The following is a 24,399-nucleotide window of genomic DNA, read 5'->3' on the forward strand; positions in this document are numbered from 1 at the left end:
GTAAGGAATTGTATATAGGCTTGGAGACGATCTCTAAGAAGCCAGTTAGAAGGGCCCTGGAACTTTAAGAAGTGTCCGGAGGGCAATAAGCAAGAACTAAAATCACCGGACTCCCCAGTCTCTGCCTCAGGTAAGTCCCTCCCAAGTATTGGCTGAGTTGCTCTGTCTCATTTTCTTAATTCTGTCAGGCAGGAGAGGTCACAGAGGGTGGGGCTATGGCCAATGGATCGAGTTCTCAACATTCTGGAAAAAGGACAGAGGTAGCAGAAAGACCAGAAGAGGAGTTTCTACTGCAAATTGACTACAATTAACTACCCATTCTCTTTCCAGATTGAAAGGGACATGGGAGCCAGGTAGCTACCACATCCCTGGCTTCATAAGTACCTTCATCCTCTCAGCAGCACAGCCACCAACTTGGGCAAGAAAATCAAGATTTTGGACAAAAAGGGGTAAGTCCAGGAGATGATAAATTAGACAGGCTTTTGGAGATTTCTGTGGGATCCATAGACATTTATATTTTCAGGAGAGAGGCCTTCCTTTTTTTATTGTGGGACAATATACATAACATAAATGTTACCATTATGACCATTTTTAAATGTACAATTCAGGGGAGAGGGCTTTTTTGATGACTTCAGTTTTCTCCCTATGCTGATGTAGATTGTGTACTCCCTGCTAAAAAGTTCCTGATTGTTCTGCAGGGTCAGACGGCAGGGTCCCATCCGTTATGCTGGGTTTGGCTCCTGCAATAGGAGAACACCCCAAAATACCAGAAACTGGACAGGAAATTATTCAGTGGTCATTTCTCCTTGATATGAGTGAGATTTCATTTGCTGCTGTGTTCCTTTAATTTCTATCTCTGCCTTGGCCCTACCAGCTTGCCCAGACCTGTGGCTTACCCTTGAGCCTGCTTTCGTTTGTTATGCTATATTTTTGTTGTCTGCTGACTTCTGGCTTATTCTGTGAAAAACCTATTTTCCCTGGGATCTGACTTGTCTGCCCCTTCAGTGGTCCTGTGTAGCTTGTTTCAGATATGACTGACAGCGTCTGCTTTCTACCTGAGTGCCAGTTCCACATCCCTAACGGCCTACTGGTCATTTCCTCCGGAATGTGCCAGTCATTGTTCTGCCAAATAGATTGCAACACGTCCAAAAACAACCTTCATTTTTCCCCACAAACTAGTTGCTCTTATAACCTCTCAGGGACTGTCAATAGTCCATTAAGTCATTTAGACAAGAAGCAAAGTCCTCTTTGATTTAATCTCCTTTCATTGCCCTCAGCCATTCGTTCCCAAGAATAATCAGATGTTCCTTGAAATATTGATCATTGTTTCTGTCCTTCCCTCACTCCTCCCATACCCAGTTCTAGGTCCTTACCACCTCTAATATCATCTTGTGCTTGTGTCCACTCTTTCCTTGATTCAATTTTCTGTGCCAGGCAGATGCCAGACCTAGACTTGTCTTCATTAATCAAGTCATGTCTGTTCAAAACCTAAATTCTTCCCTATTCCTATCATATAGGCTTCTTGCACTTATCAGGCTGTTAAAGTTTCCCCTAATTTGATCCCATTCTAGACAATCCTTCAGCCAAGCAGCTGTATTGTAATGGAAAGTTTAATGGACTTGGAATTAGTGGACCTGCTTTCAAATCCCAGCTCTGTACTCAGCAGAACCACCTCGGGCAATTCACTGACTCTTGGAGCCTTGGGTCCCCATTTGCAAAATGGAAATAATAATGCGTACGTCATAGGGAATTTTACAAGGATTTAATGAGATAATAGGTATGGAGGCAGGTTAGTATTGTGCTCAGAGCCCACATTGGAGCTGACTCCTTTGGTTCAAATCCAGGCTTTTCCACTCAGTGACTGTGTGACCTGGAGCAAGTTCCTTAACCACTCTGGGCTTCATCTTTTTCATCTGTAAAATGGAGATACCAACAGTGCATACCTCATAGGTCTGTAGTGACGATTAAATGAGATAATATATGTAAAGTGCTTAACACAGTGCCTGGCACAGTATAAGCTCTTAATAGGTATAAGCTATTATTATTACGTGTAAGAGACCCAGTACAGTGCTTGATACCTAATCAGCACTTAATAAATGTTTGCTAAGTTTGTTGATGAATTCACCTTATCCATATGATCTCATTTCCCACTAATTCTTGCTATGCACATTCTTATGCCACCCTTCCCCCGTCAGGCTGACCGCCTTGGCTTTCCATGAATACATCTTCCACTTTTCTTGCCTTTGGTTATGGTATTTCTCTTTTCTAGAACGTCATAATTTCTCTTCCCTGCTTATCCAAATTTGCCTATCCAAATTCTTCCCATCCTTTAAGGTCCATCCTAAACCCTGCCTCCATGAAACATTCCCTCATTACTTCCATACTTACCAATTTCTCACTTTTCTGAACAAGTTTCCCTTGATTTAGCATCAGGTACACTTAAGATACTATTTCCTGTGTATTCGTTTTGTGTCTTCAACTAGCTGAGAAAATATTCCTCAGTCTCGCATTGTTTCAGAATACACAGGAAATATAGTGAATATTTAATCTACTAGACTACCTTGTCAACTCAGACTATCTCTTGGGATTGTATTCCCAGATTATATTTAGGGTGGAATTTGGAGAAAGGGATACATACTTGTCTGAGGGTCAGGAAGAATCCAGAATTCTGAAATAATTTTTCAGACCTAGAGTCTCTTATCAATAGAGTGGCACATGAGGATGGGCAGATGAGGAGGATTTAGGATAAGGGGTTCCTGCTACATGGGACAAGGTCCTGTGGCCTCTGGGCCAAAGGGTTGGAGAAATGCGTAAGCATAGGGTCTCCACAGGTGAGGGGCTGGAAGCAGACCATAGCTGACACAGACAGGAAAGTGTCCCCGTTCAAATCTGGTTCTTGCTGTGACAGGCTTTGCGTTTAACTAGTTTCTCAAGCTGCTTACACCTTTACACAACATTTGCCCTATTGAGAAACTGGTTTTGCATGAAACTTCCCATGGCTTGAAGCAAGTATCCATGACGGTGTTTGCATACCATTGGGGTTTTACCCCTCCCGTATGTGCCAATAAAGATGAAGTGACATTCGGATGACGTGATATGAAGGACACCAATGCAGCCTCCAAAACTGAGAACGTTTGAACTATGTGAAAGGTTCATACTAGGATTTCACAATTACAGAGAAGGCCAAGAAAGACTAGCCCAGAATGCAAGGTAAAGAACTTTGTCTTTGCCCCAGTTCTCACGAAGCCTTCTCCGAGTAGTGCAGCCTACATTGATCTCCCCTGTCTCTGGACTCCTGTAGTACATATTGTCCAGACTACACCTTTCAGTCCTGCATTATACACTGTCTTCTAAAAATTGCTATGTGTGTTAGTTGTGGCCCCCCAGCTAGTTGTAAGTTCCCTGAGAACACAGACTATCACTTATACTTCTTTGCTGTCCCCTGTGGAGCTTCTCAGTACAATTTAACTCAGTGTTGGGCACAATAAGATTCTCAACAACAAGTGTTGACAGATTTGTTTTTGGAAATGTAAATTCAGAAAAATAGGCTTCACAAAGGAGAATTAGAAAACCTGTTTCTTTTTTAAAGTGGTGGGCATTTAGAATACCATCATCATTTGTGGTGTTGGCAGCAGCAGCAGCCTCGTTTCACAGGTCAGGGAGTCAAGACAGCACAGGTAGGACACATGGCCCCAGTGCTTTCCCACTTAGGAGAGAAAGATGTTCTACCCAGTGTCTGGACCTCTTTCCGATTTCCCTTTCCCCTCCCAACTGCAAAGGCCATATTGTGAGAAATGTTAGGGGCATCAGAGATTGTGCGACTCAACACCCTTATTGTGTGGATGAGGAAACTTCGGGCTCAGGGAAGAGCAGTTGAGGGTGGTGGAGAGAGGATGTGTAAGCTTTGGAGTCAGGTAGAGTTGGACTCTAATCCCAGTGCTGCCTCTTTTTTACCTGTGCGATTGTGGGAGTCTCTTTACATCTTAGAGCTTCAATTTCCTACCAACTGGGGTGGTTGGTGTGAGGATTAAGTGAGATAATGTAGGTAAATACAGTGTTGGCAATAAGGCTCTCTCTCCTTTCCTTCTTTTGAGTGTCCTGCCCACAGTCATAAAACAATTTAGTGCTAGCCTCTCCTGTTTTTCAAGTTAAATATTCTTTCCATCGCATACTAAGGCTAGCCTCCTACCCACTAGAAAATTAGGATCAACTATTAAAAAATTTTTAATTACCTTCATTGGGGATTTGAATCAATTTATTTTGAGCACATTTATATACCTCAGAGATAAAAGAACTTAAAAGACAGGAATACTGAATTTCAGAGTGAAATTCAAAGATACTGAGGTTTTACCCATTTCCAACTACAGTATTTGAACTCCTGGTACTCCTAAAATAGTACTGATGGCCTTTTACCCCTTAAAAAAAATTCCAGTCTCTGATATATTTACATGCTGCCTTGCAACCTGATATTTTTCACCTGTCTTTCTTAAGACATAGTCTGCTGTCTATTAATCATCAATGGAGCTAAAATGAAAACAATGCTGTTGAGGTTCTGTTGAAGAAATAAGAGACGTATTGGTAATGACCATGGTGGACTTGTGGGTTGGCTTAGTCTCAGAAATAAAATGAACATTATATCACTTATAAAAATTAATGTTTGATGATAAACTTTTCTTTCCCATGCTGGAGAAGATTTACCGGGATCATTATTTCTTTTAAAAATTTTAGTTAGTTAATATTCATTGTGTTTGGTTGCAAATATATCTTTAAGCATGGAGCAAAATCAAGATTAGACCAGAAGAAAAATCTTACCATGAAATACTTCCTAATTGTGACTATTATAATTGTCAAACTGTGATTGACTGCTCATCATCTGATGAAGCAGTTTGGTCCTACAATGCAGAAGGATAAGGCAGGGGCAAACCTGAAGTTTTCTTTGTGGAAGCTGTAGTCAGCAGAATAATGGTCCCTCAAAGTCTTTGTCCTAATCCTCAGAACCTCTGAATGTTAGGCTACTCGGCAAAGAGGCATTAAAGTTGCAAAGGGAACTGAAGTTGCTAATTAGCAGACCTTAACAAAGGGGGATTAGTCTGGATTTTCCAGGTGGGTCCAGTGTAATCACAAGGGTCCTGAATAGGGGAAGAGGAGAACCAGAGAGAGGGTTGGCGATGTGAGAACTCAACCCACTGTTGCTGGCTTTGAAGATGGAAGAAGGGGCCATGAGCCAAGGAATGCAAGGCAGCCTCTAGAAGCTGGAAAGGGCAAGGAAATGGATTTTCCCCTAGAGCATCTGGAAGGGATGCACCTTGCTGACACCTTGACTTTAGCCCAGTGAGACCCATTTTAGACATCTGAATTCCAGAACTGTAAGATAATAAATTTGTATTATTTTCAGCCGCTAAGTTTGTGGTAATTTGTTTACAGCAGCAATAGAAAATTAATAGAGAGTGTCTCTCCAAACAAAGGCTGACAGACCATCTTGCCCCAAAGATGCTGCCTGGCATCTGGGATTTCACATCATCATGGGCAACAAAGTTCCCAAAGAGACTGAGACACAGGGAGAGGCTGAAGACCACTGTCAAGGGGCAAAGTGATCAGCAATTAGTAGAGAGTGCTTCTCATGTTTGGCACCATAAGGGATGGAGAGGAAATATAAATACAACTCATAACCTCCAGGAGAGACAGGATTAATAGCCATGCTTGGTATTTATATCACATCTTATATTTTATCAAGGGTTTCACTTAAACAGTTTCATTTAATCCTCCCATCAACGCTATGAGGTGGAAATTTTTATTATTCCGTGTTGTAAACAAGAAAACTAAAGCTTAGAGAGTTAATTTTCCTGAAATCAGACGATAGTAAGTGGAAGAGTTGGTTCCAATGCCTGGGCACTTTACTACTTTGATATCTGTCCTGCCTGGAGAGCCACTCAGCCAGGAAGTCAGCACATGCGGAGATTGCTCATTAGTTAGGGCAATTTCTACGAATAAATGGTGGTTGTGGAGAGAGGTGCAGATAATACTTTGCAGTGCGTATCCACTCTCCATATGTCTGCTTCTCACGAATGTGGAGTCTTCCTAGAATGTACCTATTGTCCAAAACATTGCTGGCCTGTAGTGGCTTCTTGCTGAACAGTTTTAATTTACTATCTACCATAAACCTAAATTTGACATGTCTAAAATATAGCTCAACCCCCCTCCCCCACCTCAATCAGACCTCCACCCTGACTTTCCAGTTTCTTTTAAGAATTTCATTATTAACCTAGTCATCTAGATTCAACAGCTGTAAAAACAATAATAGCTAACACTTATGGAGAGTACCTTCCAGTTATTGTGCTAAGCGTTTAAGACGTCATCCATTTAATCCTCCCAACAACCCTACAAGGAAGGGACAATTATTAACCCCATTTTATAGAGGACAAAATTGAAGCTTATGTAAATTTCCAAAGGTGACACCTTAGCATTATCTTTCATTACTCACCTCCTTCACCCTCCATAGCTCATGAATCACCAAGTCTTCTCAATTCTCCCTCTGTACTATTTCTTGCATTTGTTGCTTTCTTTCCCTGTTCATTGCCACTATATCAGTCTTGGCCCTTTTTGACTTATGCCTGAATTGTTGCCACAGCCCAACCTGGTCTCTCTTGTTCTATGATCCCCTTCCTTCGATGTCCCTTCCTTCGATGTTCCTAATACACTTTGGTCAGACTAAGCGGCCTAAAAGCCCACTTTTATCCCATCCATTTCCAAGTTCAACCCTTTAAACTGGAGAAGTTACACCCAAATGTCCCCAGAGGTTATCTTTGGACAATGTGATGGTAGCAATATTTTTTTGAAAAATTAAACAACTTCATTATACTAAAATTTAAAGGAAAAAAATATTACAACTATAGATTGAAATTATAAGACAAGATACTCCATAATAAAGATAAGTAAACATTGTACCCTATAAATGTGTAGCTCAAATTCCATTTGTCCCAGCATTGGGGAGCTCTCACTGGTCATCTGACCATCCCAAATATGCAATTCCATTTTTAGAGGCAAACCTTTGCATAAAAAAACAGTTATGGGGGCCTGCTCCATGGCCTAGTGCTTAAGTTCAGCACGCTCTGCTTCGGCAGCCTGGTTTCAGTTCCTGGGTGCAGACCTACACCACTTGTCGGGCAGCCATGCTGTGGCAGCGACCCACAAACAAAATAGAGGAAGATTGGAACGGATGTTAGCTCAGGGCCAATCTTCCTCAGAAAAAAAACAACAAAAACAGCAACAAAAAACCAGTTATGTAAATGTGCTTGGTGTTTCCATGTATTTATAAATTTCATTATTTGTATTAAAATAATAAATGTACATGGTAAAAGAAAAATTGAATCAAAATACCACCAAAGGATATAACAATAAAAAAATTTTCTTTCTCCCAAGAGAAACCACTAAATAAGGTGATTTGTATTTTCTTCTTTACACTTTATACTTTTCTTTAATACAGACTTTCAGCAATGCACATGTGTTGCTTTATAATAGAAAATAAGGCCAATAAAGCATAATTTTAAAAAGGAACCAAATTTTCCATCATTCCTTGCTACTTATAATATAAAAGCTAAATTCTTTGGCTAAGGCCCTATGTAACCTGGCCCCAAACTGCTTTCTAGGTTTATTATACACTATTCAATACAAATGTTCTGCTTCAGTTAAACTATTTTAAACACCTTTCCCCTGTTGTGTGTTTTCTCTTCCCGGAATGAGCTTTGCCATTCTCTTTTAATGTCCCAATTCAATCAATTGTCCAAGATCTAACTCAGTTCTACATACAGCCTTTCCTAAAAAGGAAGGAGTCAGTATGTAGTGAGTGTTTACCATGTGGGCTATGTGCTGTATTGAGGGCTTTACTTAATATTCATTTGAACCTCACAACAGCTCTGGAGCGTTGGTATTAATTACCTTCATTTTACAGAGGAGGAAACTAAGTATCCCTCAAGTCACACAGCCAGTATGTGGCACAGCTGGAGTTTGCAGCTAGCTGACTGTCCTGCCCCAGCTCAGTGAGCTCTCTCTCATTTTTTCCAACTTTTGTAGCACATATCCAAGTAAGTTTGACTCATCATCACAGAAGTGCATTCTAAGATAGCGGCATTGCTTAAAATATTTTTTTTTCTTGGTGAGGAAGATTGCCCTGGGCTAACATCCATGCCCATCCTCTATTTTGCACGTGGGTCGCCACCACAGCCTGGCTTGATGAGCAGTGTGTAGGTCTGAGCCGGGGATCTGAACCCACAGACTCCGGGCTGCTGAAGCAGAGCACGCGAACTTAACTATACCACCGGGCTGGCCCCTTAAAACATTATTTTGAACTACTTATATTTTGTATTTCTGTTTATCTTCTCAACAAAACCTCCTGTGGGAAAACTTGGGTTTGAGTTCTAACGTGTGATTTCCTAGTGCTGTCAGAGTTAAAAACCCAGTATTCACCACGTACAAAAGAGCTGATTGTTGTGTATTTCACTTAACACGGCAATATTAGTTTATTTTCAAATTCCATTAATTTCTAGTTTCTTTGTAGTAGTGGTTTGAGGTATTCCTAAAACTCAGTGACCCAAAGAGGACTAGACCTTTTTCTTCAATACATTAAGAAACTGACTTTATATAAATTTAAAAAGTACCTTTGAATCAAAACAGTATTTTGCTATTTGGTCAGAATATCCTATCTTGCTGTTTAACCAACATCAAACAAGAGGTTCAGTTACTGGTTAAAGACTGTTCTTGAAGGTAAATGTTTACATTTATAAACATGAATGTTGTTATTGAATGTTGTCATTGTTAGCCCAGGAAACCACTGCAAGTTTTAAAACTGAGCATGTTAAGACCTATACTTGGAAAGCAGAAAAACTATTTTAAAATCTCTGGCCTTCAAAAACAGACACCATTTTTTTTTTTCATGTTCTTTATATCAGTGAACAAAGGACATCACTTTATTCATTCCAATTTTTTTCCTTCAGGGTCAGATGAAAAGAATAAAAATTCACAAATATTTTTTAGCTTTTTATTTACTTACTTCCTCCCTTACTACCACCGTCATTGTTTTTCTGGTTATAAAAGAATTTTTCAGCATTTTGGAAGATAAATTTATGTGATGTTAGCAATGATAATTCTTTTATTCTTAATATTTTATTTCACAGTTATTAAAAGACTTGTCAAAACAACCTTGACAAAAACCCCAAATGTGTGTTAGACATAATATTGAAAATAAAGTTTGGGCTGTAGACAGCAGAAGTCCATCTGCACTTTCCTGAGATTGCAATAGAGAAATTCGCTTTTCTCAGGGTACTTTTCTAATACGTTTGTTATGAATTATTTGATTAAAACAAAATAAACAAACAGTCTGGTTATCAGGTCATTAGGATCTTTGTCGGGTTTAAATGTCCTATATCTGTAGCTGGGTATTATCATTTCTTTCTCCTCTTTACAGTTAAGCTTCTTGAAAGAGTAGTTTCTATTCTACTGCTTCCATTTTCTTCCTTCTCATTCCGTTTTCAGTTCACCACAATCTTGCGTGTGCAAGATGGTCTTTGGTCAAACCATCTTCTCCATGATCACTTTATTGCTAATTCAAAGAAAGACTTTTTAGACCTTATCTTATGGGGCTTCTCAGAGCATTAACTTACTGGAAACACACTCTTTCCTTGCTTGAAAGTCTCTTTTCTTGGCTTTCTGTAACAGCCATGTCCACTGCTTTTCTTTCTTTTTTTATAGTTTCTCCTTCTCAGTCTCCCTATGAGCTTCTCTTGGGCTACCTCTTCCTTAAACATCAGTATTCCCTTGATTCCCAACACCTTTTTTCTTTCACTCTTTCTGCATGATCTCATCCACTGGCCATGACTGCAACTAAATATGGCTAATGAATCCAAAATCTTTGTCTCCTGCCCAGACATGGCCTCTGAGCTTCAGACCCATAAATGCAACAGTCTATTTCTCTTGAGGTTCCATAGGCACCTTGAACTCAACATCCTTAAAATTCAACTTCTTATCTTTCCACTCACCATAGTAAGTAGCACCACTATCCAACCATTTGCTGGAGTCAGAAACCTAGGGGTCATCCGTGATACTGCCTTTCCCCTTAACAGCTCAGTGAGCTGTTAGATCAGGTCCTTTTTTTTTTTTTTTTTTTTTTTAAAGATTTTATTTATTCAGTTTTTTTCCCCCCAAAGCCCCAGCAGACAGTTGTATGTCATAGGTTCACATCCTTTTAGTTGCTGTACGTGGGACTCGGCCTCACGTTGGACGGAGAAGTGGTGCCTCGGGGCGCTCCCGGGATCCGAACCCAGGCCGCCAGCATCAGAGCGCGCGCACTTAACCGCTAAGCCACGGAGCCGGCCCAGATCAGGTCCTTTTGATTCTAGTTTTTTAATATCTTGTGAATCTTTTTTCTCTCCATTTACATTTAATTCTCTAACTTGTACAAGTGTCTCCTATCTTGCTTTATGTCTTCCCCACCAAACCACTCTTTACACAGCAAAATGCAAATCTGATCCTGTCATTTCTCCTGCTTAAAATCTTTCAGTGGCTCCCCCATTGCTTACCTTGGTGAAGTCGCAGCCCTGTGGCATAGCCTATAAGGCCTCTGTGATCTCAATTCTGCTTAGATGTGTAGTACATGTTATTCAGATCCCAGCTCTTCCATTTACTGTGTGACCTTGAGCACGTTAACTGTAAAATGGAGGTAATAATTGTTGTGAGGATTAAATGACGTAGTTTTCAATAAATGTTAGCTATTTTTTTAAATTATGGTTAACATCTTTATTTATATGTCTTTGGGAAATAGTATCTTTTCCTTAAGATAAATTCTTAAAGTGGAATTGCTGGGTATGCATTTTTAAAGACTTTTGAAAACATATTGCCAAATTGCGCTGCAGAATAGTTTCACCAATTTATACTCTCACTGGTGATATTGAAAAGGCCTGTTTCTCCAGACTCTTGATCTAGTCCTGGGATTATCCATTTTTAAAGTCTTTGATAAATTGCTAAGTGACAAATCATCTAGTTTTTTTTTTTTTTTTTAATTTTATTTATTTATCTATTTTTCCCCCAAAGCCCCAGTAGATAGTTGTATGTCATGGCTGCACATCCTTCTAGTTGCTGTATGTGGGACTCAGCCTCAGCATGGCCAGAGAAGCGGGGCGTCGGTGCGCGCTCGGATCCGAACCCAGGCTGCCAGCAGCGGAGCGCGCGCACTTAACCGCTAAGCCACGGGGCCAGCCCAGTCTTAGGTATCTTCTAATTCTCACATTACATAGGTAAAAGTTTTCTTCCATGAAGTTCCTTCGTAGACAAACTTTTGGAATGCTCCCTCCTACTCCATCGCAAATACTGCTCTCCTCCAACATAGTGTCACCTCTTTGAGGCAGAACTTGCTTCTTTCCAGAACTGTGATTCATTTTTATGGTGCCATGAGCCCTAGGACAGTAGCAGCAACTACGATCCAAAAAGCACAGCCAAGACTTAAATATAAAATCGTCGTCTTCGTTTTGTGTGTGTGTGAGAAAATCTTTTGAAAATCGGTTAAAAGCTAGGGATCCACTCACAGAAAAACACATAGGCAAATATTCACAAAATTTTAGGGGGCTCCTACGCCCTCCGAAGCCCATCCATGTACTCCCTAGGAATCCATGAATCCTTGGCTAAGAACACTGGATTTGGGACAGTAAAGGGATCCCTGGAGATTAAATGATCAAAAATGTTTCCTTCCTCTTGGAAAAGGGAGCTGCTAAATTAAATATTTATAGAAAGTTATTAACACTCTCTTTTCAAAACTAAATTATTATGCTTACTTACAAATATCCTCCTCATAAATCAGATCATGTACTAACCTGCTTACTCTTTTAGAATAGGATGCAAACTCCTTACCACGCATTATAAGGTCCTACATAGTCTGGCTCCTGTGGCCCGCATGTTATACTTTTGAGCTGCACTGGCCTCCCTTGTGCTCTGGGAACACACTAACTCTCTACAAGTCACTCTGTTTCTGCTGAAGAGTCTCAGAGTGACCTGTTTCCTCTGCCCAGACCCTTTTCTGGTTGCCATCCTTCAGGCCTCAGTTCACATGTCCCCACCTCATGAAGGCCTTCCTTCCCCCCTACCCTCAATCATTCGCCCTCACATCACCCAGTTTCCCCCCTGTATAGTTAATCCTGTCACAGTCCTGGCCGTTGATTTTGTTTGCTTATTGTCTTCAATCCCCACTAGAATGTTAGTTCCACGAAGGAAGCAGCCTTGCGTCTCTTATTTATAACCACATTCTCAAAGCCAGGCACAGGTATATACTGGTAGTAGGCACTCAATAATTATATACTGGTAGTAGGCACTCAATAATTGTTGAATGAATGATTAAACTTCAGCCAGGGATGGATTAAAACCTTAAGAAGCTCTAAGCACTAAAGATTATGGCATTCCTCCTTCATATTTAATTCTAAGTAAAAATTTTGGTGCTCCTCCCCCAAATTTAACTTAACTAAAAACAATACTAAACCATACACTCAAATGTACTGAAACGAAAAGAGCTTCTTTCTAGATTATCCGATTGAAAGACACTGGAGCCCCTGGTTTGCTGGTGCCCTAAGTATGTGAGCTCTTTGTCTGCCTCTGGGGAATCTAGCCCTCACTCACCCTTTTATTTTTTTATTTTTTAAATAATTTTATTTATTTATTTTCCCCCCAAAGCCCCAGTAGATAGTTGTATGTCATAGTTGCACATCCTTCTAGTTGCTGTATGTGGGACACGGCCTCAGCATGGCCAGAGAAGTGGTACGTCGGTGCGCGCCAGGGATCCGAACCCCGGCCGCCAGCATCGGAGTGCGCTCACTTAACCACTAAGCCACGGGGCTGGCCCTCACTCACCCTTTTAAACATGCTGGAAGTAGTTTTGGTTAAGCTTGTCTACGCCCTCAAAAAACCTTGCTAGGATTTTGATAGGAATTGTGTCAAATCTATAGATCAATTTGGGAAGAAGTGACATATTTACTATACTGGTTCTTCCAATCCATGAATATAGTAAGTCACTCCAATTATCTGTCTTCTTTAATTTCTTTCATCAGCATTTTATAATTTTCAGCATACAGATCCTGAGCATGGTTTATTAGATTTACACCTAAATATTTCATTTTCTTTGGAGCAACTGTAAATGGTATTTATTGCATTTTTGTTTCCATGTTTGTTGTTAGCATATAGAGAAAGTCTTTTAGTAGAACAAGGAGAAATGTACTCTTTAGTGAAGTAAACTTGTTCAATGTTAACTTGCTGGACTAGTAACAAGCTATTTATCCTAATATTCAAGTACTCCGTAATGTGCCTCTAAATCTCTTAAATTTAGCCTAATTCTTAATTGATATACTCTAATCTCTACTACTATTAGAAGAGTCTACTGGTCCCTCACCTGAATACACCTATTCATTCCATCTCCATACCCTTGCTCGTGCCATTCCCCCTCTAGAATAGTCCTTCCACTGAGCCCTTTGACCCCAAACTACATCTTAACTATCCTTCAAGGAGGAGGTCAAAGCTCTTGAGAAGATGCCTTCCCTGACAACCCCAGCCTACAATGCTCCTTGTCTCTGCTGGGCTCTTTTATTTATTTATTTATTTCCCCCAAAGCCCCAGTAGATAGCTGTATGTCATAGCTGCACATCCTTCTAGCTGCTGTATGTGGGACACCACCTCAGCATGGCCAGAGAAGCAGTGCGTTGGTGCTCGCCAGGGATCGGAACCGGGCAGCCAGCAGCGGAGCACACGCATTTAACCGCTAAGCCACGGGCCGGCCCATCCGCTGGACTCTTTTAACCAGTACTGTATGCCATCAATCATTAATTTAGTTTTTAATTAGTTTTAATCTATGTCTTGTTTCCCTAATTAGATGATATACACTGGGGAGGCTCCCATAATAGCTATCATAGCCCCACATACATGTAAGGCACTCCAATTTAATTGTTGTATAAATGAAGAGAAGGGAGAGAGATGTCAAGATGTGTCAAAGTAAGGCTACCAAGCTGCAGCATGTAAAGGGTACTCCATAATTCTCTGAGTCTTTCATCCAGGCAAGATCCATGCTCTCAACCTCTAGGATAAGGGTTGTCGCTCTTTTCTTCCTTCCCGCCAAATGCAACTCTTCCAACTAAGCAGATTTGAGATGCAGATCCTTTCCAACTGCCTCTTAGAAACTGTTCTAAAAACAGCAGGTCCACGGTTAGTAGAATTTTAGAGGTTTATTCGAAGAGCACAGGAAATCTCACTGAAGCTGCAGTAACAACCCTGGCCACCAGAGGACAGGGGGCAGCCGGAGAGATTGCTTCTCCTCAGCAGTCTTAAAGAGGTTAAAGGCAGGCGCAGAACATCGGCTCTGCATCTATGGCCTTCAGACTGCTTTTACAGTCTGAAGTGCTCAGCAGTCTCCGGTCTCCAGATGGGCTCTTTCTCCTTCTCCAAAAGATGGGCCGGAAGTTCCCAGAGGCTTACCCCAATACTAACCTTAAATGATGGTCAATAATAACGAATGCCCTTCCGTTGCGGGATTTAAAGGCGGAAAAGAAGCATGGAGCTGTTTTTATCTTTCTAACCTACCCTAAACCTGCTTCTCAGTTCTTTTGCCAATTAAAAAAGTTCCTCAGGCAGTGTCCAAATGGACATTCGGCAACAAAGATGCCGTTAGGGACCAACGTCCCAAATCCAGTACATTGCAAATGGAATATTTTAGGAGCTAGGTTATTCCTACACATAAATCCTGGCTCACGGAGCAGTCCGCTCACAGTGTGCTTTTCCGTCATTAATCACATCTTTGTTATGTGATATCCACGTGAGTACTTCTCAGTAGAAGCAGCTTCATGCTCAAATGCTCAAAGAACACTAGAATAAAGCTCTGATTGTCCTATTCAGTGATTCCAAGTCCTGGTTTGTCACCACCTCAGGTCTCTAGGTTTCCAGAGTGTGTAATGTAGTCTCAAAACAAAGCTGTTTTAATGAATCCAAATAAGAAACGCACGAAGCGTGTGGAGTTAAATCAACTGGGTCTTGCACCTCTCAAGAGGCAGTGAACCTCTGGTCTGATTTCAAGATGCTTCTGGGCTGCCCGACGGAGAAAACATTTTTAAAGAGAATTTTAGGCTGCCCATACTCATTAAATCTGTAAATATATGCAAAGTAAAATAATAGAAGTTAGGAATATTCAAGTGGGGGCTTTCGACAACAAACACATATAGATGGCTGAATACCTGACAGCACTCGTGTGAGTTTTCTTAAAGTACCTGTAACTCCTCTTTCCTAGGAGATGGCAGTGCCCTGCATTTTGGATTCGTCAGACTATTGCAAGAGCGACTGTAATTCTCTCAAATAATTGTTTGCGTTTCTTCACGCTGGGGAGGCAGCTGGCAACAGCCCAAGGAGGAGGCAAAGGCTCTGCGTCTCGGTGGGGGGCACCCTGAAATACCTGTTGGGGCGCAGCGCTGGAGGCGCGCGGCCGGGGCGAGGACCCGGGCCCGGGTCGGCGGGCGCGCGGGCGCGGAAGGAGGAGGCCGTGGGGCCGCCTCCCCGGGCAGCCCCGGCTCCTCCCAGCGGCGCCTGCGGAACCTGCCTCGGAGTCGCCGAACTCTGGAACGGAACGTGACCCGAGCCCGCCCCGAGCTGCCCAAACGAGGCGCGGAGGCGCGCTCGGGGCTCGGGCGGCCGCGCGGCCCCGCCCGGCGCCCACCGCCCTGCCCTCGCCTGTCTCCTCCTTTCCCCGGGGCTCCGCTGAGTTCATTCACTGGGATTGGTTTCAAGTGACGCCATCTCTTTATTTTTAAACCAATGACCTCATCCGCGCTTGAAGTTTCCTGACCAGCGACTCTTTCTCTTTCCCCCCAACCCCCCACCCCACCCCCCCGCCTTTCCCCCTCTTTCTGCGTATCGCTGTTTGGGGGGCTTTCACCAGTTTTTAAACGATTATTATCACCTCTCCCTCCCCCCTCCGCTTTCCCCACGCGGCCCCCCACCTTCACCTCCCCAAGTTCTTCACCCCTTTCAACATTGTTTTTTCAAGGCTGATGGGGGGGTAGTGGAAGAGAAAGAGTAAAGAAAAGTTGCAAACGTCTCTTCTCTGCCTAAGCCTCCCGCCCCCACCCACCTCGCAGAGAAGGAGAAGATAATATAGTGAAAAGAAGAGGAGGAGGAGGAGAGCGCGACGGGACGGACGCGGGCGCGAGCGCAGCCTCCCTCCCGGCTCCGCGGCGGCGCCTCGCCAGTCCGGGAGGCGCGGGGGCCCGAGGGGAGACGTCGTGACAACTTTCGTTTCCCCCAGACGGCGTCGGGAGGTCGGCGGCCCCCAAAGTAAGTGGCCTCGGGCCGGCCGCGCGGACCGTGCGGGCGGGAGGGTGCGGGGCTCGCGGCGGCAGCATGGACGCTCCGCGGCGCGCCCGACTCCGGGTGCCCGGCGCCGCGCGCTCGCCCCGCCGGCTCTGCCTTCCCCGGCGGCGGCTCACCTCCGCGGAAGGCGGGGTGGGGGCGACCGCGGCCCGGAGCCGCGCGAGCGTTTGAGGCGGGGGTGTAGGCCCTGCTGGGGGCCGGCCCGAGCGGGAAGGGGGCGGGCAGCCGGGCGCGGGGTCTCGGTCCGTGCGCCCCCGGCCGCGCCGCGGACAGCGGGCCCAGCGGCCGGTTCCCGCCGCGAGGAGCCGCCGCCGCGGACGCGGTCCCTTCGCGGGCGAAGCTGCTCACTTCCAGGCGCGACTGTTAACACAACACGCCTGCCAAGTGGGGCCCCGGCCTGACTGTTCCCATTATCCCCAATTCGCCTTTGGTGTAAGCAGCGAGGCCACCTGGGTGGTGACGGTGCTGCTTTCTTAAACCAAACCAGCCAACCAACCAAAAACTCGGTTTGCATGCTGGGGCCAGGCATGGTGTTGGGGGTCCCGGTGCGCCAGTGACTTCTTTATTTACACTAGCCGTACAACGTGAGAAATAAAAAAGCCCGGGGAGACAGCCGAGCGTCTGTTTATCATGTGTAGTTTTATGTAATAAAACACCAGAGAGGAAAGTATTTATGAAAGGCTGAGTTTATTTCCTAAAAAAAACCTGGTAATTAATTTGAGAAAATACAAGTAGATCTTAAAATGAATGGATAGTGCAAAATCCTGAAAAAGTTTATTAGACGTCAGCTGCAAAGATCCTCAAGTCCTGGGTGTCTCAAATTGTTGGGAGTAAGCACACCTCCAACCAGCCTGGGATGAATAAAGGGGAGAGGAAAAACCTGTTGCATAATCTCATTTGCCGTGGGGTTTGCTGTGCCGTCCCCTTGAACCAGGGGGAAGTGAGTTAAGATGCAGGGTTTTTAAAACTCTCTGAAGTTTTTATTTACCCAGTGCTCTGGCTGCTACTTCTGTGTTAAAAGATTATAAGTAAATACTCTGCTCTTACAAATGAACCAAACCTATCAAACCTGTTTAGAAAATGACCAGGTATGTTTCTTGTCTTTCTTTCCGGGGTGTGCGTGTGTGAAATTTACCATCCATGAAAGACCTTATGACTGCTATTTGGGGAACTTAAGACTGTCAGAAAAATGCGTCTTTCTGCTACTCATTTTATGGGGCTGATTGAGAGTGCACATAGGTGACAACTGTTTCCTCGAGGATTTATACTATTTCCAACTCCGTGAAGAAAAGAGATTTTTTAAAGTTAAGGTAAATTTTTAAAATAAGAAAAAGAATTCTCACCAGTTGTTACTTTTTAAATTGTTTACTTTTTCTTGAGAATCATGGATGTTGGCGATACACAGCTTGAGAGGCGGTAATTAATTGAGACTTGTAGAGTTTTGTATTTGGTGAAGGCAGCAACCTGAAGAAGTAAATTGAAAAACTAAGAATTATGGCTTTGTGTAGGTATTTTAGTCAAAATGTGACTGGGCACTGTGCAAGTTTTTTGAGTTTTCAAAATAAAGTGGAATTTACTGAGTTTGAGGACTGTGTGGAAGGTTGCTGTTAAGATTTTTTTTATTTGGTTAACATTTAACATCTTATGTAAAAATTTAGACTAAATAACAGCACCCAGCCCACAAGTTGGTTTTTAGGTAAAATCATTTATACTTACCAAAGTTCCACGTGGGGGAAAAATTAAAAGTGAGTTTATCCTTAATTCTGTTGGTAATATGATGAATAGTGTATGGAAAAAAGTTGGTTCAAGCACTATAAACCTACATTCAGATGTAAAATAATGGAGTACCTATACAGTAAAAATAGTCATGTAAAATTGAAGATCAGGGGTCTCTTTGCCCAGAAGCTTTAATGGCAGTAACTGAAAAGGGGGCAAAAGAGAAGATCCTGTTAACCTAGTTCTTTTCCTTTTTCTTATACATTTAAAACCTATTTGTGGAAGTGAGGCTGACGTCAGGTTAGGGTTGGCTGTGATGGGTGCAGAGTTTAGGCTGGGGTCAGGAGAAGAGCCAGGATTTATGTGTGAGTTTGTTTTGATGCTATTTGCTATAAATGCCTGTACTGGGAATTTAATTCCATAGAGTTTTTGGCCTATGGGATTATATATTGATGAAACTGACTTAGATAGCTGTCCAATATTAATGTTTTCCTATTTTTCAACCAATCATAATATCCTACTAAATATAATTTGCTAGAATTACTAGTGTAATTTATCCTACAAACCAACTTTTCCTGGAGTCCTAAAAAAAGTGGAGTTTTCTATCCTGTGTTATTTGGACTAAAAATTTCCCTGGACTTTTAATGTTTTTAAAATGCTTTGCGTTCGCAAGCAAATGATACTTTAAATTGAAGAAGTAAATGAATATAGGATAAACTGCTTTGGATCAGAATCCCGAGAAAAGGGAGGAAATAAATCAGGAGAAACAGAAACCAGATTTTATGACAGAGTTCAACAGATTGAAAAAACTAATTAAAAAGGCCTCATAGGAAAAGCCACAATTGATACTTGATTAATTTTTTTTAATTAACTTTATCAAAATTTAAAACTGAGACAGATATCTACCATCATAAAAGAAAATGTTACTAATGTTGGCTTAAGCAAAAACATAATTAAGAAGGTAAATCTTGCCCAAAGCCACATATGATACATTCCAAAGCCAGATGTCAAATTTTTCTGATTTTCATGGGTTGTGGGTAATCTTATATTTTTGTACATTTCATTAGCCCAGATAATCAAGGGTTGAGTATAGAAAGGGATGAGGTTCATAAAGGTTGGCCGGATTTAACGAAGCAAGCTTAGGCTTTAAAAAGAGGCCATTTTCATACATAGACTGAGAAGGGGAGTTCGAAATTTAATCAAATAAATGGCTGGAGGAAACAGGAATGGCTCAAAAAGAAGGATCTAAGGCAGATTACCAGGGACAGGTACAAAGAAATAAAAGCTTGCCAGGAGTATGATCAGTAAAGAAGGAAATGGGATACATCTTGGTATGAAAGGAAAAAGGCATAAAGGGAAAAAATACCCTCCAACACCTCATAAGCAAGAAGAGGGTGGTGAAACTCGACCTCCTTGACTGAGGTTAGATACTTCATTATAGGTATCACCAAAAAGTCACATGATTTTTTATTACATAAAACATTTAATCTTGGGGGTGGGGAATGGGTAAATTATGAACATAAGTTATAATTACATGAGAACATAAAACTTGAAATTGCCAGCAGTAAATTTAAAATAGAGGGGGGACTCATTGCAAATTCAGTTGAGTTATTGGAAAGGGAGGGATAGATTATAAAAAGTTAAAACTTAACTAAATTGATTTCTGGATTAACTACAGATATAAATCAATCAAGCAAAACATTTATTAATGGTACACTATTTACGTGTACCGAGGTGGATACCAAAAGCTGGGGACGTGGGTCTGTGCTCTTCATATGGAGAGAATGCTTATAAGAATTTTAAGGGAGGTATGTGCATATGCAAAGATAAACAATTACTAGGTAGCTGGGAAGGGCCAAACTCATAGTCTAAAGGAGCTGAGAGATTAGAGGATTCAGGGAGGTAATTTTCATAAAGATAATAGAATTTGACCCTGGCCTTAAAGGGTGGTTAACATGTGTATGGAGCAAAGGAAGTGGGGGAGGTCAGAAGGGGAGGCCATTCATCCATCTCTTCATTCAGCAAATTTATTTGGAGCCTCTACTATGTGCTAGACACAGTTCTAGGAACTGGGCAAACAGTGGAAAATAAGGTTCTTACTGTTGTAGAACTTATATTGTAGTGGGAGAATTTGAATTGAAGTTTACACGTTAACTTCATCTTAACCAATTTTTTTTTTAAAGAAACTTACATAATATTTTTTAGATTGAAGCTTGCAAGCTTTGAGTTTTTAACTCCTCATTAACAATTTATCTACAATTCTTTCGCTGCCATTTGCTAAGAATCATGTTTTTACCGTGAGGTTAATATCATTGTTCACAGTGTACTTAGGGTTGTGATGTGTGGGCTGTATACTTAGGTTTGATTCTCCGTTAGGCACAATAGTCACAATAGTGCTATAAAGTGAAGCTAAATTCCACGTTTGTTTTGATGGTTCCTTGTATGAGAGCACACACAACAAAAGAGGTCCAGACAGTATAAGTAGCTATTCAGCTTAATTACCGGATAGGTGAGGTAGGGTAAAGGAAGGATGACACCTCTCCAGGTCTTGTCCACGGGGTGCAGGAAGTGAGTGGTAAATTTGGACTTTATTGGGCTCTGTGTGCTTAATTACGTCTCCTTAAAGATGAGTAGTGGAGTTAGTGGTCTCACTGGAAATACTATCTTAGGCTTAGAATTTTTTACTATTTCTACAAATAGTAGAAACATGAAGCAAAAGTGTCTGTTCTGAAATGGGGCAGTCTGGATTTTTACTCTAGTTATCTGACTGCCAGGTGTTTTGTTGTTGAGATGTCATGTATGATGTTAACTAAAAATTTCTTAGCGACTGTTTCATGTTTTTGGACACATTAATTAGGTACTTCTCAAGCGTTCTTTAAGAAATATGTTCCCTCCGCTTCTCCACTGTTTCTGCAGTTTTAAACTTAAAAAAATTTGTAGGTGAAATTGAGATAAAGGAGTCCAAAAAGAGTTTATAAGTGTATGTGTGTCTGGCGACCAAACCTCTCAAAAAATTTTCTATATGCACCCAACCATCTTTCATCTACAATACATTCTGACGTGCTTGGGATAAGCCTATGGAAAAGAAAACAATTTTCAGAGGAGGTAGGAAATTCTTCAGCATTCCCTTGGTTTCCTTCTAAATGAAATACTCCGTTTAGAAAAGAATTGTGAATATAAATGCTAGAGGTCTGTGGTGTGTGTGATAAAGCTAATGTGATGTGTACTCTTCAAAAATATTTGGGAAGGACGGTAGCACTCACATTTGTTTTAGTGTCTGGATGAGGGGTGGGACAAACTGCAGTTTACAGAAAAAAGATGCACTGCAAATTGTAATGGTATATGGCAAGGTAATTCGTATTAAATATCTCTATTCTTTCCCTTAAAATTAATAAGGAAAGACATGCGTAGAGAAGTATATGCTGTTTATTGTTTGCATTGTATAAATTTAAAAAAAAATAGAACTCCTATCCTAGGATAGTGCCTGGTGGAGTCAGCTTTTGATAAGTGTTTGCTGAATAAATTGAATTCATTTTCACAACTGTTACTTTTGACCGTGGTTCCATTATATCTCTGGCTTAGAGCACTGTGTTTTGAGCTTTGTGTTGAAACCTGCAGGAGGTCGCCTTACAGCACCTGGCTTGTTTGAGCTGTCTGCTCCCTCTAGAACCTGGACCCTCACCTCGCCTCCCGCTTGCCTGACCCTGTGGCTGACCTGACCTTTTCTGAAATGGCAGGTGGTTGTCGCCTATCAAATCCTTCTCTTCCTGAGCAGCTGAGCTATGTCCTTTCCTGGCAGATTCGTCCTGAGCTAATATCTGTTTGCCAATCTTCCTCTTTGTGCTTGAGGAAGATTCGCCCAGAGCTAACGTCTGTGCCAGTCTTCCTCTATTTTGTATGTGGGTTGCTGCCATAGCGTGGCCACTGACGAGTGGTGTAGGTCCGCGCCCAGGAACCGAACCCAGGCCACCAAAGCAGTGCATGCCGAACTTATCCAGTAGGCCATGGGGCCTGCCCCCATCTTTTATTTTTGTTTGCTGTTTGGTTGAGGGAGAAGCACATTCCTCAGGTAGATAGTTCTTGACTTCATTTTGTAAAGTGTACATGGTATATAAAGCATAGTATTATTTCCTCTTCCTTCCTAGCTTTAGGTAAAAATCTTGTGTTCACTTGAAAATGAACTGGTAAGAATGATATTTTGATAATGCAAACCAACTAAAAACTAACAAAGATCTTTTTTTGTAGACAATCAGGAAATTAAAACAGAGTATGTGTTAGATGATATTTAAGAATTATAACCATAAAGTTTTATCTATATTAATGGTATTGTTGTCACGTTTAAAAATTCTCATCTGTTAAAGATACATATGGAGGTATTTATAGGCAAAATGAAATGATGCCTAATATTTGTTTTAAAAAAAACTTTAGGATAGGCACCAACACACACAAATGGGAAATAAATAAAACAATATTGGCAAATTTTTTATAATTGTTGAAGCTGAGTGATGGGTACATTGGGGTTGTTACTATTTCTGTACTTTTGTGTATCCTTGGAAATATCCATAATAATTAGTTAAAATATGTTATCAATTATAACTGTAGGGGAAGAAACTTAATACGGTAAAATATGTGGTTGGACATTGGAGCTATTTGGCTAATCAAAAATCTCCACTTTGGGCCGGCTCCGTGGCTTAGCGGTTAAGTGTGCACGCTCCGCTGCTAGCGACCCAGGTTCGGATCCCGGATGCACACCGACGCACCGCTTCTCCGGCCATGCTGAGGTGGCGTCCCACATACAGCAACTAGAAGGATGTGCAGCTATGACGTACAACTATCTACTGGGGCTTTGGTGGAAAAATAAATAAAATAAAATTACAAAAATCTCCACTTTGCGTTTTCTGTAAGTTCTGCTTTTAGTAATAAATTTTTAAGAATAGGGAGAATTTTGTAGAAATATGGTCACAAGCAGTATTTAAAACTCTTAACTTTGAGACCTTGTAATAATAACATACCTGTAGTTTATGAATTGCTTTGATATATTTGGTCTTTTATCCTCAGGACGAGACATGAATTACTCATTTTACAGATGAGGAAACTAAGACCTTAGAGAGACTGAGTAATTGATCCAAATCCCAAAGCAAGTAAGAAGTGGTGCTAGAACTGGAGCTGAAATCTGCTGACTCCTTCTCAGGTGCCCATTCTTTTATATACACAGTCTTATAAGTGCTCTTTTTTGTGATGTTATAAAACAGCAATTTTCAAACATTTTGGTGTCAGGACACCTTTGCACTCTTAGAAATTATTGAGGATTCAATAATTTCAAGCAAAAGATTCAAGATCTTTTGTTTATGTGGACTATATCAATATTTGCCATATTAGAAGTTAAAACTGAGAAATACTTGAAGTATTTATTCATTTAAAAATAACAAAATCATTAAAAGTTAACATAAATAACATACTTTTATGAAAAAAGTATTCCAAAACAAAAAATGTAGTGAGAAGCATGGCATTGTTTTACATTTTGCCACTCTCTTTAATGTATTAATAGAAGACAGCTGAATGTTCATAACTCCTTTTATATTCAATCTATTGTGATATGTTGTTTTGTTTGAAGCGTATGAAGAAAACCCGACCATACACAGATACATAGTTGAAAAAGGGTGGAATATTTTAATGTCTTTTCATGTAATTGTGAATATTCTTTGTTACGTCAAAATGCAACAAATGGTAGATTCTTAAAGGTTGGTTGTCATGTTGAATCTGAAACCATATCAGTGAATTTTTTGTACTCTGTAACATTAAAAATCTATTGGTCCGGGCCGGCCCCATGGCTTAGTGGTTAAGTGCACGCACTCCGCTGCTGGCGGCCCGGGTTCGGATCCCGGGCGCGCACCGACGCACCGCTTCTCCCGCCATGCTGAGGCCGTGTCTCACATACAGCAACTAGAAGGATGTGCAGCTATGACATACAGCTATCTACTGGGGCTTTGGGGGGAAATAAAATAAATAAATAAAATCTTAAAAAAAAAAAAAATCTATTGGTCCATCTTGCACTTTGAAAAGATCTTTGCCCTGTATGTGATTTTGTAACATCATACATTGGTCATTTGAAAAATAATGGTTTACTGAGTTATGCAGATCTTTTAAATGTTGACATATTTGATTACACAATATTTAACAAATCACAGTCATTAATATGACCATTAATCTCATCAAAAAAATCTTGTAAGATTTTGGAGTCGAGTTCAAGTTTTCCAAAATTCTAATTTTCTCTCGAAAGTTTCAAATTTTACTTTGGCAATAGAT

General features: G+C 41.2%; 1 protein-coding gene across 6 annotated transcripts in view; it reads left to right on the plus strand.

The window, feature by feature from the left end:
* Positions 1 to 314: 314 nt before the first annotated feature.
* Positions 315 to 24,399, plus strand: part of DUSP16 (dual specificity phosphatase 16) — a 95,885-nt gene continuing 71,800 nt past the window's right edge. For 2 of the 6 annotated variants that reach the window (XM_087442723.1, XM_087442722.1), the window contains exons 1-2: positions 15,674 to 16,341; positions 23,152 to 23,284. The gene's annotated coding sequence lies outside the window, so the exon portion shown is untranslated. Of the gene's footprint in view, positions 450 to 15,673; positions 16,342 to 16,771; positions 17,466 to 23,151; positions 23,285 to 24,399 lie in introns of those variants that run through there. The other 4 variants (XM_087442724.1, XM_087442726.1, XM_087442725.1 and 1 more) reach the window with 4 other exon arrangements.

Source organism: Ceratotherium simum, chromosome 17 (genome assembly GCF_057802395.1).
Source record: "Ceratotherium simum simum isolate JZ-2026a chromosome 17, ASM5780239v1, whole genome shotgun sequence".
Lineage (NCBI taxonomy): Eukaryota > Metazoa > Chordata > Mammalia > Perissodactyla > Rhinocerotidae > Ceratotherium > Ceratotherium simum.